The sequence below is a fragment of the Carcharodon carcharias genome, chromosome 1, assembly GCF_017639515.1.
Source record: "Carcharodon carcharias isolate sCarCar2 chromosome 1, sCarCar2.pri, whole genome shotgun sequence".
In the NCBI taxonomy this organism is placed as follows: domain Eukaryota; kingdom Metazoa; phylum Chordata; class Chondrichthyes; order Lamniformes; family Lamnidae; genus Carcharodon; species Carcharodon carcharias.
Window position 1 is genome coordinate 272,215,391 of NC_054467.1, and position 21,116 is coordinate 272,236,506.

The following is a 21,116-nucleotide window of genomic DNA, read 5'->3' on the forward strand; positions in this document are numbered from 1 at the left end:
AAAACACACACAAACAAGAGACATGTTATAAACGCACACACAGATAAGAGAAATGTTATAAACAAACACACAGATAAGAGACATGTTATAAACAAACACACAGATAAGAGACATCTTATAAACAAACACACAGACAAGAGACATCTTATAAACAAACACACAGACAAGAGACATCTTATAAACACACACACAGATAAGAGACATCTTATAAACACACACACAGATACGACACACGTTATAAATACACACACAGATAAGAGACACGTTATAAACACACACAAAGACAAGAGACACGTTATAAATACACACACAGACAAGAGACATGTTATAAACACACACAAAGACAAGAGACACGTTATAAATACACACACAGATAAGAGACACGTTATAAACACACACACAGACAAGAGACACATTATAAATACATACCCAGACAAGAGACACGTTATAAATAAACACACAGACAAGAGACATGTTATAAACACACACACAGATAAGTGCTATGTTATAAACACACACACAGACTAGAGACACATTGTAAATATGCGCATAGACAGGTAAGAGACACGTTATAAACACACACACAGATAAGAGACATGTTATAAACAAACACACAGATAAGAGACATGTTATAAACACACACACAGATAAGAGACATCTTATAAACACACACACAGATACGACACACGTTATAAATACACACACAGATAAGAGACACGTTATAAACACACACAAAGACAAGAGACACGTTATAAATACATACCCAGACAAGAGACACAGATAATAGACACATTATAAACACACACACAGATAAGAGACACGTTATAAACACACAGACAGACAAGAGGCATGTTATAAACACACACACAGATAAGAGACATGTTATAAAAAAACACACAGACAAGAGACATTTTATAAACACACACACAGATAAGAGACATGTTATAAACAAACACACAGACAAGAGACATTTTATAAACACACACACAGATAAGATATACGTTACAAACACACACAGACAGGCGACATGTTATAAACATACACACAGACAAAAAGACATGTTATGAACACACACACAGATAAGAGACATGTTATAAACACACACACAGATAAGAGACACGTTATGAACACACACACAGATAAGAGACACATTATAAAAACACTCACAGACATGAGACATTTTATAAACACACACACACATAAGAGACACGTTATAAACACACACACAGACAAGAGGCATATTATAAACGCGTGCGCACAGAAAGGTAAGAGACACGTTGCAAACACACACACAGACAAGAGACACGTTATAAACACGTGAGCACAGACAGGTAAGAGACACATTATAAACACACACACAGACAAGAGACACATTATGTATGCGTGCGCAAAAACAGGTAAGAAACATGTTATAAACACACACACAGACAAGAGACATGTTATAAACACGCGCACAGACAGGTAAGAGACACATTATAAACACACGTACAGACAGGCAAGAGACACGTTATAAACACACACAGACAATAGGCACGTTATAAACTCACGCACAGACAGGTAAGAGACACTTTATAATCACACGCGCAGCCAGGTAAGAGACCCATTATTAACACGTGCGCCGACAGGTAAGAGTCACTTTATAAACACAAACGCAGACAGGTAAGAGACACGTTATAAACACGCGTGCAGACAAGAGATACGTTATAAAAATACGCGCAAACAGCAGACATTTTATAAACACACACACAGATAAGAGATACGTTATAAACACGCGCACAGACAGGTAAGAGACACATTAGAAACACACACACAGATAAGAGACATGTTATAAACACACACACAGATAAGAGACATGTTATAAACACGCACACAGACAAGAGACACGTTATAAAAACACACACAGATAAGAGACATGTTATAAACACACAAACAGACAAGAGACAGGTTATAAACACACACACAGACAAGAGACACATTATAAACACAAACACAGACAAGAGACATGTTATAAACACAAACACAGACAAGAGACACGTTATAAAAACACACACAGATAAGAGACATGTTATAAACACACAAACAGACAAGAGACAGGTTATAAACACACACACAGACAAGAGACACATTATAAACACAAACACAGACAAGAGACATGTGATAAACACACACACAGACAAGAGACATGTTATAAACACACACACAAACAAGAGACACGTTATAAACACACACACAGACAAGAGACATGTTATAAACACACACACAGATAAGAGACACATTATAAACACACACACAGATAAGAGACACGTTATAAACACACAGACAGACAGGAGACATGTTATAAACACACACACAGACAAGAGACACGTTATAAACACACACACATATAAGAGACATGTTGTAAACACACACACAGGTAAGAGACACGTTATAAACACACACACAGACAAGAGACACATTAGAAACACACACACAGATAAGAGACATGTTATAAACATACACACAGATAATAGACATGTTATAAACATACACACAGACAAGAGACACGTTATAAACACACACACAGACAAGAGACATGTTATAAACACAAACAGACAAGAGGCACTTTATAAACACGTACACAGAGCAGAGTCATGATATAAACACACACACAGATAAGAGAAACGTTATAAACATACACGCAGACTCGAGACACGTTATAAATATGCGCATAGACAGGTAAGAGACACGTTATAAACACATACACAGATAAGAGACACATTATAAACAGACACACAGATAAAAGACACGTTATAAACACACAGACAGACAAGAGACATGTTATAAACACACACACAGATAAGAGACACGTTATAAACACACACACATATAAGAGACATGTTGTAAACACACACACAGACAAGAGACAAATAAACACACACACAGACAAGAGACATGTTGTAAACACACACACAGACAAGAGACAAATAAACACACACACAGACAAGAGACACGTTATAAACACATACACAGATAAGAGACACATTATAAACAGACACACAGATAAAAGACACGTTATAAACACACAGACAGACAAGAGACATGTTATAAACACACACACAGATAAGAGACACGTTATAAACACACACACATATAAGAGACATGTTGTAAACACACACACAGACAAGAGACAAATAAACACACACACAGACAAGAGACATGTTATAAACACACACACAGACAAGAGACATGTTATAAACACACACACAGATAAGAGACACGTTATAAACACACACACATATAAGAGACATGTTGTAAACACACACACAGACAAGAGACAAATAAAAACACACACAGACAAGAGACATGTTATAAACACACACATTGATAAGAGACATATTATAAACACAACCACAGACAAGAGACACGTTATAAACACACACACAGATAATAGACACATTATAAACACACACAGATAAGAGAAACATTATAAACACACAGAGAGACAAGAGACATGTTATAAACACACACACAGATAAGAGACATGTTATAAACAAACACACAGACAAGAGACATGTTATAAACACACGCACAGATAAGATATACGTTATAAACACACACACAGACAGGAGACATGTTATAAACATACACACAGACAAAAAGACATGTTATAAACACACACAGATAAGAGACATGTTATAAACACACACACAGACAAGAGACATGTTATGAATACACACACAGATAAGAGACACATTATAAAAACACGCGCAGGCAGGAGACATTTTATAAACACACACACAGGTAAGAGACACGTTATAAAAACACTCACAGACAGGAGGCACAATATAAATGTGCGCGCACAGAAAGGTAAGAGACACGTTACAAACACACACACAGAAAAGAGACACGTTATAAACACACACACAGTCAAGAGACACATTATGAACGCGTGCGCACAGACAGGTAAGAGTCACATTATAAACACACACACAGACAAGAGACATGTTATAAACACGCGCACAGACAGGTAAGAGACACGTTATAAACACAAGTGCAGACAGGTAAGAGACACGTTATAAACACACACACAGATAAGAGACACATTATAAACACACGTGCAGACTGGTAAGAGACACATTATAAACACAAACACAGACAGACACATTATGAACGCCTGCGCACAGACAGGTAAGAGACACATTATAAACACACACACAGACAGACACATTATGAACGCCTGCGCACAGACAGGTAAGAGACACGTTATAAACACACACACAGACAAGAGACATGTTATAAACACACACACAGACAAGAGACACGTTATAAACACACACACAGTCAAGAGACATGTTATAAACACACACACAGACAAGAGACATGTTATAAACACACACACAGACAACAGCCATGTTATAAACACACACACAGACAGACACATTATGAACGCCTGTGCACAGACTGGTAAGAGACACATTATAAACACACACACAGACAAGAGACACATTATGAACGCCTGTGCACAGACTGGTAAGAGACACATTATAAACACACACACAGACAAGAGCCATGTTATAAACACACACACAGACAGACACATTATGAATGCCTGCGCACAGACAGGTAAGAGACACATTATAAACACACACACAGACAAGAGACATGTTATAAACACACACACAGACAAGAGCCATGTTATAAACACACACACAGACAGACACATTATGAATGCCTGCGCACAGACAGGTAAGAGACACATTATAAACACACACACAGACAAGAGACATGTTATAAACACACACACAGACAAGAGACATGTTATAAACACACACACAGACAAGAGACGTTATAAACACGCGCACAGACAGGTATGAGACACGTTGTATACACAAGTGCAGGCAGGTAAGAGACACGTTATAAACACAGACACAGATAAGAGACACCTTATAAACACACGTGCAGACTGGTAAGAGACACATTATAAACACACACACAGACAGACACATTATGAACGCCTGCGCACAGACAGGTAAGAGACACGTTATAAACACACACACAGACAAGAGACATGTTATAAACACTCACACAGATAAGAGACATGTTATAAACACACACACAGACAAGAGACATGTTATAAACACACACACAGACAAGAGACATGTTATAAACACACACACAGACAAGAAACATGTTATAAACACACACACAGACAAGAAACACGTTATAAACACACACACACAGACAAGAGACATGTTATAAACAAACACACAGACAAGAGATATGTTATAAACACGAACACAGACAGGTATGAGACACGTTATATACACAAGTGCAGGCAGGTAAGAGACACGTTATAAACACACACACAGATAAGAGACACGTTATAAACACACGTGCAGACTGGCACTTACCTGCCTGCACTTGTGTATATAACGTGTCTCATACCTGTCTGTGTGTGTGTTTATAACATGTCTCTTGTCTGTGTGTGTGTTTATAACATGTCTCTTGTCTGTGTGTGTGTTTATAACATGTTTCTTATCTGTGTGTGTGTTTATAACGTGTCTCTTACCTGTCTGTGCGCAGACAAGAGACACATTATAAACACACAAACAGACAAGAGACACATTATAAACACATACACACAGATAAGAGACACGTTTTAAACACACACACAGATAAGAGACATGTTATAAACATGCACACAGACAAGAGACAGGTTATAAACACACACACAGATAAGAGAAACGTTATAAACACACACACGGATATGAGAGAGGTTATAAACACACACACAGACAAGAGACACATTATAAACACACAGACAGACAAGAGACACTTTAAAAACAGACACACAGATAGGATACACGTTATAAACACACACACAGATAATAGACACGTTATAAACACACACAGATAAGAGAAACATTATAAACACACAGACAAGAGACATGTTATAAACACACAGACAGACAAGAGACACGTTATAAACAGACACACAGATAGGATACACGTTATAAACACACACACAGATAATAGACACGTTATAAACACACACAGATAAGAGAAACATTATAAACACACAGACAAGAGACATGTTATAAACAAACACACAGACAAGAGACATGTTATAAACACGCGCACAGATAAGAGACACGTTATAAACACACACACAGACAGGAGACATGTTATAAACATACACACAGACAAAAAGACATGTTATAAACATGCACAGATAAGAGACATGTTATAAACGCTCACACAGACAAGAGACATGTTATGAATACACACACAGATAAGAGAAACATTATAAAAACACGCGCAGGCAGGAGACATTTTATAAAAACACACACAGTCAAGAGACACATTATGAACAGGTGCGCACAGACAGGTAAGAGACACGTTATAAACACACACACAGATAAGAGACACGTTATAAACACACGTGCAGACTGGTAAGAGACACATTATAAACACACACACAGACAGACACATTATGAACGCCTGCGCACAGACAGGTAAGAGACACATTATAAACACACACACAGACAGACACATTATGAACGCCTGCGCACAGACAGGTAAGAGACACATTATAAACACACACACAGACAAGAGACATGTTGTAAACACACACACAGACATGAGACAAATAAACACACACACAGACAAGAGACATGTTATAAACACACACATAGATAAGAGACATGTTAAAAAACACAACCACAGACAAGAGACATGTTATAAACACACACATAGATAAGAGACATGTTAAAAAACACAACCACAGACAAGAGACATGTTATAAACACACACACTGACAAGAGACACATAAACACACACACAGACATGCGACATGTTATAAACATACACACAGACAAGAGACACGTTATAAACACATACACAAACAAGTGACACATTATAAACACATGCGCAGACAGGTAAGAGACACGTTATAAACTCACACACAGATAAGAGACATGTTATAAACACACACAGATAAGAAACATGTTATAAACACACACAGATAAGAAACACATTATAAACAAACACACAGACAAGAAACAAGTTATAAACACACACACAGATAAGAGACATGTTATAAACACACACACAGACAAGAGACACATTATGAATGCCTGCGCACAGACAGGTAAGAGACACGTTATAAACACACACACAGACAAGAGACACGATATAAACACACACACAGCTAAGAGACACATTATAAAGACAAGAGACACGTTATAAACATACACACTGATAAGAGACACGTTATAAACACACACAAAGAAAAGAGACACGTTATAAACACACACACAGACAAGAGACATATTACAAACACACACACAGATAAGAGACATGTTATAAACACACACACAGATAAGAGACAGGTTATAAACACATACACACAGACAAGAGACATATTATAAACACACACACAGATAAGAGACACGTTATAAACACACACACAGACAAGAGACACGATATAAACACACACACAGCTAAGAGACACATTATAAAGACAAGAGACACGTTATAAACATACACACTGATAAGAGACACGTTATAAACACACACAAAGAAAAGAGACACGTTATAAACACACACACAGACAAGAGACATATTACAAACACACACACAGATAAGAGACATGTTATAAACACACACACAGATAAGAGACAGGTTATAAACACACACACAGATAAGAGACATGTTATAAACACACACACAGATAAGAGACATGTTATAAACACACACACAGATAGGAGACACATTATAAACACACAGACAGACAAGAGACATGTTATAAACTCAAACACAGGTAAGAGACACTTATAAACACGCGCGCAGACAGGTAAGAGACACGTTATAAACACACACACAGACAAGAGATACGTCATAAAAATACGCGCAGACAGCAGACATTTTATAAACACACACACAGATAAGAGACACGTTGTAAACACACGCGCAGACAGATAAGAGACACGTTATAAACACACACACAGGCAAGAGACACATTAGAAACACACACACAGATAAGAGACATGTTATAAACACGCACACAGACAAGAGACACATTATATAAACACACACAGAAAGGAGACACGTTATAAACACACACAGAGACAAGAGACAGGTTATAAACACACACACAGACAAGAGACATGTTATAAACACACACACAGGTAAGAGACACGTTATAAACACACACAAAGACAAGAGACACGTTAAAAACACACTCACAGATAGGAGACACGTTATAAACACACACACAGATAAGAGAAACGTTATAAACACACACACAGATAAGAGACATCTTATAATCACACAAACAGATACGACACACGTTATAAACACACACACACAGAAGAGACACGTTATAAACACACACACAGACAAGAGACATGTTATAAACACACACACATAATCAGACACGTTATAAACGCTCACACAGATAAGAGACACGTTATAAACACACACAGAAACAAGAGACATGTTAATAACACACACATAGATAAACTACACTTTATGAACAGAAACACTGATATGAGACATGTTATAAACACAAAGACAGGTAAGAGACACGTTATAAACACACACGCAGACAAGAGACACATAAACACACACACAGACAAGAGACATGTTGTAAACACACACAGATAAGAGACATGATATAAACACAGCCACAGACAAGAGACACGTTATAAACACCCACACGGACAGGAGACACATAAACACACAGACAGACAAGAGACATGTCATAAACACACACACAGACAAGAGACACGTTATAAACACACACACAGACAAGTGACGCGTTATAAACACACGCGCAGACAGGTAAGAGACCCGTTATAAACACACACACAGATAAGACACACATTATAAACACACACACAGATAAGAGACATCTTATAAACACACACACAGATACGACACACGTTATAAACACACACACAGATAAGAGACTTGTTAATAAACACACACACAGATAAGAGACACGTTATAAACACACACAAAGACAAGAGACACGTTATAAACACACACACAGATAAGAGACACGTTATAAACACACACACAGATAAGAGACATGTTAATAAACACACACACAGATAAGAGACATGTTATAAACACACACACAGATAAGAGACATGTTAATAAACACACACACAGATAAGAGACATGTTATAAACACACACACAGACAAGAGACATGTTATAAACGCACACACAGATAAGAGAAATGTTATAAACAAACACAGAGACAAGAGACATGTTATAAACACACACACAGATAAGAGACATCTTATAAACACACACACAGATACGACACACGTTATAAATACACACACAGACAAGAGACATGTTATAAACACACACAAAGACAAGAGACACGTTATAAATACACACACAGATAAGAGACACGTTATAAGCACACACACAGACAAGAGACACATTATAAATACATACCCAGACAAGAGACACGTTATAAATAAACACACAGACAAGAGACACGTTATAAACACACACACAGACAAGAGACACGTTATAAACACACACACAGATAAGAGACATGTTATAAACAAACACACAGATAAGAGACATGTTATAAACACACACACAGATAAGAGACATCTTATAAACACACACACAGATACGACACACGTTATAAATACACACACAGATAAGAGACACGTTATAAACACACACAAAGACAAGAGACACTTTATAAATACACACAAAGACAAGAGACACGTTATAAATACATACCCAGACAAGAGACACAGATAATAGACACATTATAAACACACACACAGATAAGAGACACGTTATAAACACACAGACAGACAAGAGGCATGTTATAAACTCACGGACAGATAGGTAAGAGTCACTTTATAAACACACACGCAGACAGGTAAGAGACACATTATAAACATGCGCAGACAAGTAAGAGACACATTATAAACACACGCGCAGACATGTAAGACACACAGACAGGAGACACGTTTTAAACACACACAGAGACAAGAGACACATTATCAACACATGCGTGGACAGGAGACACGTTATAAACACACACACAGACAAGAGACACGTTATAAAAATACGCGCAGACAGCAGACATTTTATGAACACACACAGATAAGAGACACGTTATAAAAACACGCGCAGACAGATAAGAGACACGTAATAAACATACACACAGACAAGAGACACATTATAAACACACACACAGATATGAGACATGTTATAAACACACACACAGATAATAGACATGTTATAAACATGCACACAGACAAGAGACACGTTATAAACACACACACAGACAAGAGACATGTTATAAACAAACACAGAGACAAGAGACACTTTATAAACACATACACAGAGAAGACATACATACACATACACACACGCAGTCTCGAGACACGTTGTAAATATGCGCATAGACAGGTAAAAGACACGTTATAAACACATACACAGATAAGAGACATGTTATAAACACACACACAGACAAGAGACATGTTATAAACACACACACAGATAAGAGACATGTTATAAACAAACACACAGACAAGAGACATTTTATAAATACACAAACAGATAAGGGACACGTTATAAACGCACACACATATAAGAGACATGTTGTAAACACACACACAGACATGAGACAAATAAACACACACACAGACAAGAGACATGTTATAAACACACACATAGATAAGAGACATGTTAAAAAACACAACCACAGACAAGAGACATGTTATAAACACACACACTGACAAGAGACACATAAACACACACACAGACATGCGACATGTTATAAACACACACACAGACAAGAGACACGTTATAAACACATACACAAACAAGTGACACATTATAAACACATGCGCAGACAGGTAAGAGACACGTTATAAACTCACACACAGATAAGAGACATGTTATAAACACACACATAGATAAGAGACATGTTAAAAAACACAACCACAGACAAGAGACATGTTATAAACACACACATAGATAAGAGACATGTTAAAAAACACAACCACAGACAAGAGACATGTTATAAACACACACACTGACAAGAGACACATAAACACACACACAGACATGCGACATGTTATAAACACACACACAGACAAGAGACACGTTATAAACACATACACAAACAAGTGACACATTATAAACACATGCGCAGACAGGTAAGAGACACGTTATAAACTCACACACAGATAAGAGACATGTTATAAACACACACAGATAAGAAACATGTTATAAACACACACAGATAAGAAACACATTATAAACAAACACACAGACAAGAAACAAGTTATAAACACACACACAGATAAGAGACACGTTATAAACACACACACAGACAAGAGACACGATATAAACACACACACAGCTAAGAGACACATTATAAAGATAAGAGACACGTTATAAACACACACAAAGAAAAGAGACACGTTATAAACACACACACAGACAAGAGACATATTACAAACACACACACAGATAAGAGACATGTTATAAACACACACACAGATAAGAGACATGTTATAAACACACACACAGATAAGAGACATGTTATAAACACACACACAGATAGGAGACACATTATAAACACACAGACAGACAAGAGACATGTTATAAACTCAAACACAGGTAAGAGACACTTATAAACACGCGCGCAGACAGGTAAGAGACACCTTATAAACACACACACAGACAAGAGATACGTCATAAAAATACGCGCAGACAGCAGACATTTTATAAACACACACACAGATAAGAGACACGTTGTAAACACACGCGCAGACAGATAAGAGACACGTTATAAACACACACACAGGCAAGAGACACATTAGAAACACACACACAGATAAGAGACATGTTATAAACACGCACACAGACAAGAGACACATTATATAAACACACACAGAAAGGAGACACGTTATAAACACACACAGAGACAAGAGACAGGTTATAAACACACACACAGACAAGAGACATGTTATAAACACACACACAGGTAAGAGACACGTTATAAACACACACAAAGACAAGAGACATGTTATAAACACACACACAGATAAGAGACACATTATAAACACACACACAGATAAGAGACATCTTATAAACAAACACACAGCTAAGACACACGTTATAAACAAACACACAGACAAGAGACATGTTATAAACAAACACACAGACAAGAGACATGTTATAAACAAACACACAGATAAGAGACACGTTATAAACACACACACATATAATAGACATGTTAAAAACACACACACAAATAAGAGACACGTTATAAACACACACACAGATAAGAGACACGTTATAAACACACACAGAAACAAGAGACATGTTAATAACACACACATAGATAAACTACACTTTATGAACAGAAACACTGATATGAGACATGTTATAAACACAAAGACAGGTAAGAGACACGTTATAAACACACACGCAGACAAGAGACACATAAACACACACACAGACAAGAGACATGTTGTAAACACACACAGATAAGAGACATGATATAAACACAGCCACAGACAAGAGACACGTTATAAACACCCACACGGACAGGAGACACATAAACACACACACAGACAAGAGACATGTCATAAACACACACACAGACAAGAGACATGTTATAAACACAAACACAGACAAGTGACGCGTTATAAACACACACACAGATAAGACACACATTATAAACACACACACAGATAAGAGACATCTTATAAACACACACACAGATACGACACACGTTATAAACACACACACAGATAAGAGACATGTTAATAAACACACACACAGATAAGAGACACGTTATAAACACACACAAAGACAAGAGACACGTTATAAACACACACACAGATAAGAGACATGTTAATAAACACACACACAGATAAGAGACACGTTATAAACACACACACAGATAAGAGACATGTTAATAAACACACACACAGATAAGAGACATGTTATAAACACACACACAGATAAGAGACATGTTAATAAACACACACACAGATAAGAGACATGTTATAAACACACACACAGATAAGAGACCTGTTATAAAAACACACACAAACAAGAGACATGTTATAAACGCACACACAGATAAGAGAAATGTTATAAACAAACACACAGATAAGAGACATGTTATAAACACACACACAGATAAGAGACATGTTATAAACACACACACAGATAAGAGACCTGTTATAAAAACACACACAAACAAGAGACATGTTATAAACGCACACACAGATAAGAGAAATGTTATAAACAAACACACAGATAAGAGACATCTTATAAACAAACACACAGACAAGAGACATCTTATAAACAAACACACAGACAAGAGACATCTTATAAACACACACACAGATAAGAGACATCTTATAAACACACACACAGATACGACACACGTTATAAATACACACACAGATAAGAGACACGTTATAAACACACACAAAGACAAGAGACACGTTATAAATACACACACAGACAAGAGACATGTTATAAACACACACAAAGACAAGAGACACGTTATAAATACACACACAGATAAGAGACACGTTATAAACACACACACAGACAAGAGACACATTATAAATACATACCCAGACAAGAGACACGTTATAAATAAACACACAGACAAGAGACATGTTATAAACACACACACAGATAAGTGCTATGTTATAAACACACACACAGACTAGAGACACATTGTAAATATGCGCATAGACAGGTAAGAGACACGTTATAAACACACACACAGATAAGAGACATGTTATAAACAAACACACAGATAAGAGACATGTTATAAACACACACACAGATAAGAGACATCTTATAAACACACACACAGATACGACACACGTTATAAATACACACACAGATAAGAGACACGTTATAAACACACACAAAGACAAGAGACACTTTATAAATACACACACAGACAAGAGACACGTTATAAACACACACAAAGACAAGAGACACGTTATAAATACATACCCAGACAAGAGACACAGATAATAGACACATTATAAACACACACACAGATAAGAGACACGTTATAAACACACAGACAGACAAGAGGCATGTTATAAACACACACACAGACAAGAGGCATGTTATAAACACACACACAGATAAGAGACATGTTATAAAAAAACACACAGACAAGAGACATTTTATAAACACACACACAGATAAGAGACATGTTATAAACAAACACACAGACAAGAGACATTTTATAAACACACACACAGATAAGATATACGTTACAAACACACACAGACAGGCGACATGTTATAAACATACACACAGACAAAAAGACATGTTATGAACACACACACAGATAAGAGACATGTTATAAACACACAGACAGACAAGAGGCATGTTATAAACACACACACAGATAAGAGACATGTTATAAACAAACACACAGACAAGAGACATTTTATAAACACACACACAGATAAGATATACGTTACAAACACACACAGACAGGCGACATGTTATAAACATACACACAGACAAAAAGACATGTTATGAACACACACACAGATAAGAGACATGTTATAAACACACACACAGATAAGAGACACGTTATGAACACACACAGAGATAAGAGACACATTATAAAAACACGCACAGACAGGAGACATTTTATAAACACACACACAAATAAGAGACACGTTATAAACACACACACAGACAAGAGGCATATTATAAACGCGTGCGCACAGAAAGGTAAGAGACACGTTGCAAACACACACACAGACAAGAGACACGTTATAAACACGTGAGCACAGACAGGTAAGAGACACATTATAAACACACACACAGACAAGAGACACATTATGTATGCGTGCGCAAAAACAGGTAAGAAACATGTTATAAACACACACACAGACAAGAGACATGTTATAAACACGCGCACAGACAGGTAAGAGACACATTATAAACACACGTACAGACAGGCAAGAGACACGTTATAAACACACACAGACAATAGGCACGTTATAAACTCACGCACAGACAGGTAAGAGACACTTTATAATCACACGCGCAGCCAGGTAAGAGACCCATTATTAACACGTGCGCCGACAGGTAAGAGTCACTTTATAAACACAAACGCAGACAGGTAAGAGACACGTTATAAACACGCGTGCAGACAAGAGATACGTTATAAAAATACGCGCAAACAGCAGACATTTTATAAACACACACACAGATAAGAGATACGTTATAAACACGCGCACAGACAGGTAAGAGACACATTAGAAACACACACACAGATAAGAGACATGTTATAAACACACACACAGATAAGAGACATGTTATAAACACGCACACAGACAAGAGACACGTTATAAAAACACACACAGATAAGAGACATGTTATAAACACACAAACAGACAAGAGACAGGTTATAAACACACACACAGACAAGAGACACATTATAAACACAAACACAGACAAGAGACATGTTATAAACACAAACACAGACAAGAGACACGTTATAAAAACACACACAGATAAGAGACATGTTATAAACACACAAACAGACAAGAGACAGGTTATAAACACACACACAGACAAGAGACACATTATAAACACAAACACAGACAAGAGACATGTGATAAACACACACACAGACAAGAGACATGTTATAAACACACACACAAACAAGAGACACGTTATAAACACACACACAGACAAGAGACATGTTATAAACACACACACAGATAAGAGACACATTATAAACACACACACAGATAAGAGACACGTTATAAACACACAGACAGACAGGAGACATGTTATAAACACACACACAGACAAGAGACACGTTATAAACACACAGACAGACAGGAGACATGTTATAAACTCACACACAGGTAAGAGACACGTTATAAACACACACACAGACAAGAGACACATTAGAAACACACACACAGATAAGAGACATGTTATAAACACACACACAGATAAGAGACATGTTATAAACACGCACACAGACAAGAGACACATTATAAAAACACACACAGATAAGAGACATGTTATAAACACACACACAGATAAGAGACACGTTATAAACACAAACACAGACAAGAGACATGTTATAAACACACACATAGACAAGAGACATGTTATAAACACACACAGAGACAAGATACATGTTATAAACACACATACAGATAAGAGACATGTTATAATCACACACACAGACTAGAGACACATTGTAAATATGCGCATAGACAGGTAAGAGACACGTTATAAACACACACACAGATAAGAGACACATTATAAACACACAAACAGATAAGAGACACGTTATAAACACAAAGACAGACTAGAGACACATTGTAAATATGCGCATAGACAGGTAAGAGACACGTTATAAATACACACACAGATAAGAGACTCGTTATAAACACACACACAGACAGGAGACATGTTATAAACATACACACAGAAAAAAAGACATGTTATAAACACACACACAGATAAAAGACACGTTATAAACACACACACAGACAAGAGACACGTTATAAATACATACAAAGACAAGAGATACGTTATAAATACACACACATATAAGAGACACGTTATAAACACACACACAGACAAGCGACATGTTATAAATACATACCCAGACAAGAGACATGTTTTAAACACACACACAGACAAGAGACAGGTTATAAACACACACACAGACAGGAGACATGTTATAAACATACACACAGAAAAAAAGACATGTTATAAACACACACACAGATAAAAGACACGTTATAAACACACACACAGACAAGAGACACGTTATAAATACATACAAAGACAAGAGATACGTTATAAATACACACACATATAAGAGACACGTTATAAACACACACACAGACAAGCGACATGTTATAAATACATACCCAGACAAGAGACATGTTTTAAACACACACACAGACAAGAGACACGTTATAAATACATACACAGACAAGAGATACGTTATAAATACACACACATATAAGGGACACGTTATAAACACACACACAGACAAGCGACACGTTATAAATACATACCCAGACAAGAGACATGTTATAAACACACACACAGATAAGGGACACGTTATAAACACACACACATATAAGAAACATGTTATAAACACACACACAGATAAGAGACATGTTATAAACACACACACAGACAAGAGACACATTATAAAAACACACACAGATAAGAGACATGTTATAAACACACACACAGATAAGAGACATGTTATAAACACACACACAGACAAGAGACACGTTATAAACACACACACAGATAAGAGACAGGTTATAAACATACACACACAGATAAGAGACACGTAATAAACACACACACAGACAAGAGACATGTTATAAAAACGCAGACAGATAAGAGACACATTATAAACACACATACAGATAAGAGACATGTTATAAACACACACACAGATAAGAGACACATTATAAACACACAAACAGATTAGAGACACGTTATAAACACACACACAGATAAGAGACTCGTTATAAACACACACACAGACAGGAGACATGTTATAAACATACACACAGAAAAAAAGACATGTTATAAACACACAGACAGATAAAAGACACGTTATAAACACACACACAGACAAGAGACACGTTATAAACACACACACAGATAAGAGACACGTTATAAACACACACACAGACAAGCGACACGTTATAAATACATACCCAGACAAGAGACATGTTTTAAACACACACACAGACAAGAGATACGTTATAAACACACACACAGATAAGAGACACGTTATAAACACATACACAGACAAGAGACATGTTTTAAACACACACACAGACAAGAGATATGTTATAAATACACACACATATAAGAGACACGTTATAAACACACACACAGACAAGGGACACGTTATAAATACATACCCAGACAAGAGACATGTTATAAACGCACACACAGATAAGAGACACGTTCTAAACACACACACATATAAGAGACATGTTATAAACACACACACAGATAAGAGACACGTTATAAACACAAACACAGACAAGAGACATGTTATAAACACACACACAGACAAGAGACACGTTATAAACACACACACAGACAAGAGACATGTTATAAACACACACACAGATAAGAGACACATTATAAACACACAAACAGATAAGAGACTTATTATAAACACACAGACAGACTAGAGACACATTGTAAATAGGCGCATAGACAGGTAAGAGACACGTTATAAACACACACACAGATAAGAGACACATTATAAACACACACACAGATAAGAGACATGTTATAAACACACACACAGATAAGAGACTCGTTATAAACACACACACAGACAGGAGACATGTTATAAACATACACACAGAAAAAAAGACATGTTATAAACACACACACAGATAAAAGACACGTTATAAACACACACACAGACAAGAGACACGTCATAAATACATACACAGACAAGAGATACGTTATAAATACACACACGTATAAGAGACACGTTATAAACACACACACAGACAAGCGACACGTTATAAATACATACCCAGACAAGAGACATGTTTTAAACACACACACAGACAAGAGACAGGTTATAAATACATACACAGACAAGAGATACATTATAAATACACACACAGACAAGAGACATGTTTTAAACACACACACAGACAAGAGATATGTTATAAACACACACACAGATAAGAGACACGTTATAAACACACACACATATAAGAGACATGTTATAAACACACACACAGATAAGAGACACGTTATAAACACACACACAGACAAGAGACACATTATAAATACACACACAGACAAGAGACACGTTATAAACACACACACAGATAAGAGACATGTTATAAACACACACACACAGACAAGAGACACATTATAAATACACACACAGACAAGAGACACGTTATAAACACACACACAGATAAGATACACATTATAAACACACACACAGACAAGGGACATGTTATGAACACACACACAGACAAGAGACACATTATAAATACACTCAAAGACAAGAGACACGTTATAAACACACACACTGATAAGAGACACGTTATAAAAACACACACTGATAAGAGACACGTTATAAACACACACACAGATAAGAGACATGTTATAAAAACACACACACAAGAGACATGTTATAAACACACACACAGATAAGAGACCTGTTATAAAAACACACACACAAGAGACATGTTATAAACACACACACAGATAAGAGACATGTTATAAACACAAACACTGATATGAGACATGTTATAAAAACACACACACAAGAGACATGTTATAAACACACACAGATAAGAGACATGTTATAAACACAAACACTGATATGAGACATGTTATAAAAACACACACACAAGAGACATGTTATAAACACACACACAGATAAGAGACATGTTATAAACACAAACACTGATATGAGACATGTTATAAAAACACACACACAAGAGACATGTTATAAACACACACAGATAAGAGACATGTTATAAACACAAACACTGATATGAGACATGTTATAAAAACACACACACAAGAGACATGTTATAAACACACACAGATAAGAGACATGTTATAAACACAAACACTGATATGAGACATGTTATAAAAACACACACACAAGAGACATGTTATAAACACACACACAGATAAGAGACATGTTATAAACACAAACACTGATATGAGACATGTTATAAAAACACACACACAAGAGACATGTTATAAACACACACACAGATAAGAGACCTGTTATAAAAACACACGCACAAGAGACATGTTATAAACACACACACAGATAAGAGACATGTTATAAACACACACACTGATAAGAGACACGTTATAAAAACACACACTGATAAGAGACACGTTATAAACACACACACAGATAAGAGACATGTTATAAAAACACACACACAAGAGACATGTTATAAACACACACACAGATAAGAGACCTGTTATAAAAACACACACACAAGAGACATGTTATAAACACACACAGACAAGAGACACATAAACACACACACAGACAAGAGAAATGTTATGAACACACACACAGACAAGAGACACATTATAAACACACAAACAGACAAGAGACACATTATAAACACATACACACAGATAAGAGACACGTTATAACACACACACACAGACAAGAGGCACGTTATAAACTCGCGCACAGATAGGTAAGAGTCACTTTATAAAAACACATGCAGACAGGTAAGAGACACATTATAAACATGCGCAGACAAGTAAGAGACACATTATAAACACACGCGCAGACATGTAAGAGACATGTTATAAACACACGCGCAGACAGGAGACACGTTTTAAACACACACAGAGACAAGAGAAACATTATAAACACATGCGTGGACAGGAGACATGTTATAAACACACACACAGACAAGAGACACGTTATAAAAATACGCGCAGACAGCAGACATTTTATAAACACACACACAGACAAGAGACACGTTATAAACACACGCGCAGACAGATAAGAGACACATAATAAACACACACACAGACAAGAGACACATTATAAACACACACACAGATAAGAGACATGTTATAAACACACACACAGATAATAGACATGTTATAAACACGCACACAGACAAGAGACACGTTATAAACACACACACAGACAAGAGACATGTTATAAACACACACACAGACAAGAGACATGTTATAAACACACACGCAGACTCGAGACACGTTGTAAATATGCGCATAGACAGGTAAGAGACACGTTATAAACATATACACAGATAAGAGACACATTATAAACAGACACACAGATAAAAGACACGTTATAAACACACACAGATAAGAGACATGTTATAAAGACACACAAAGACACGAGACACATTATAAAAACACACAAGGACAAGAGACACGTTATAAACACACACACAGACAAGAGACATGTTATAAACACACAGACAGACAAGAGACATGTTATAAACACACACAGATAAGAGACATGTTTTAAACAAACACACAGACAAGAGACATTTTATAAATACACACACAGATAAG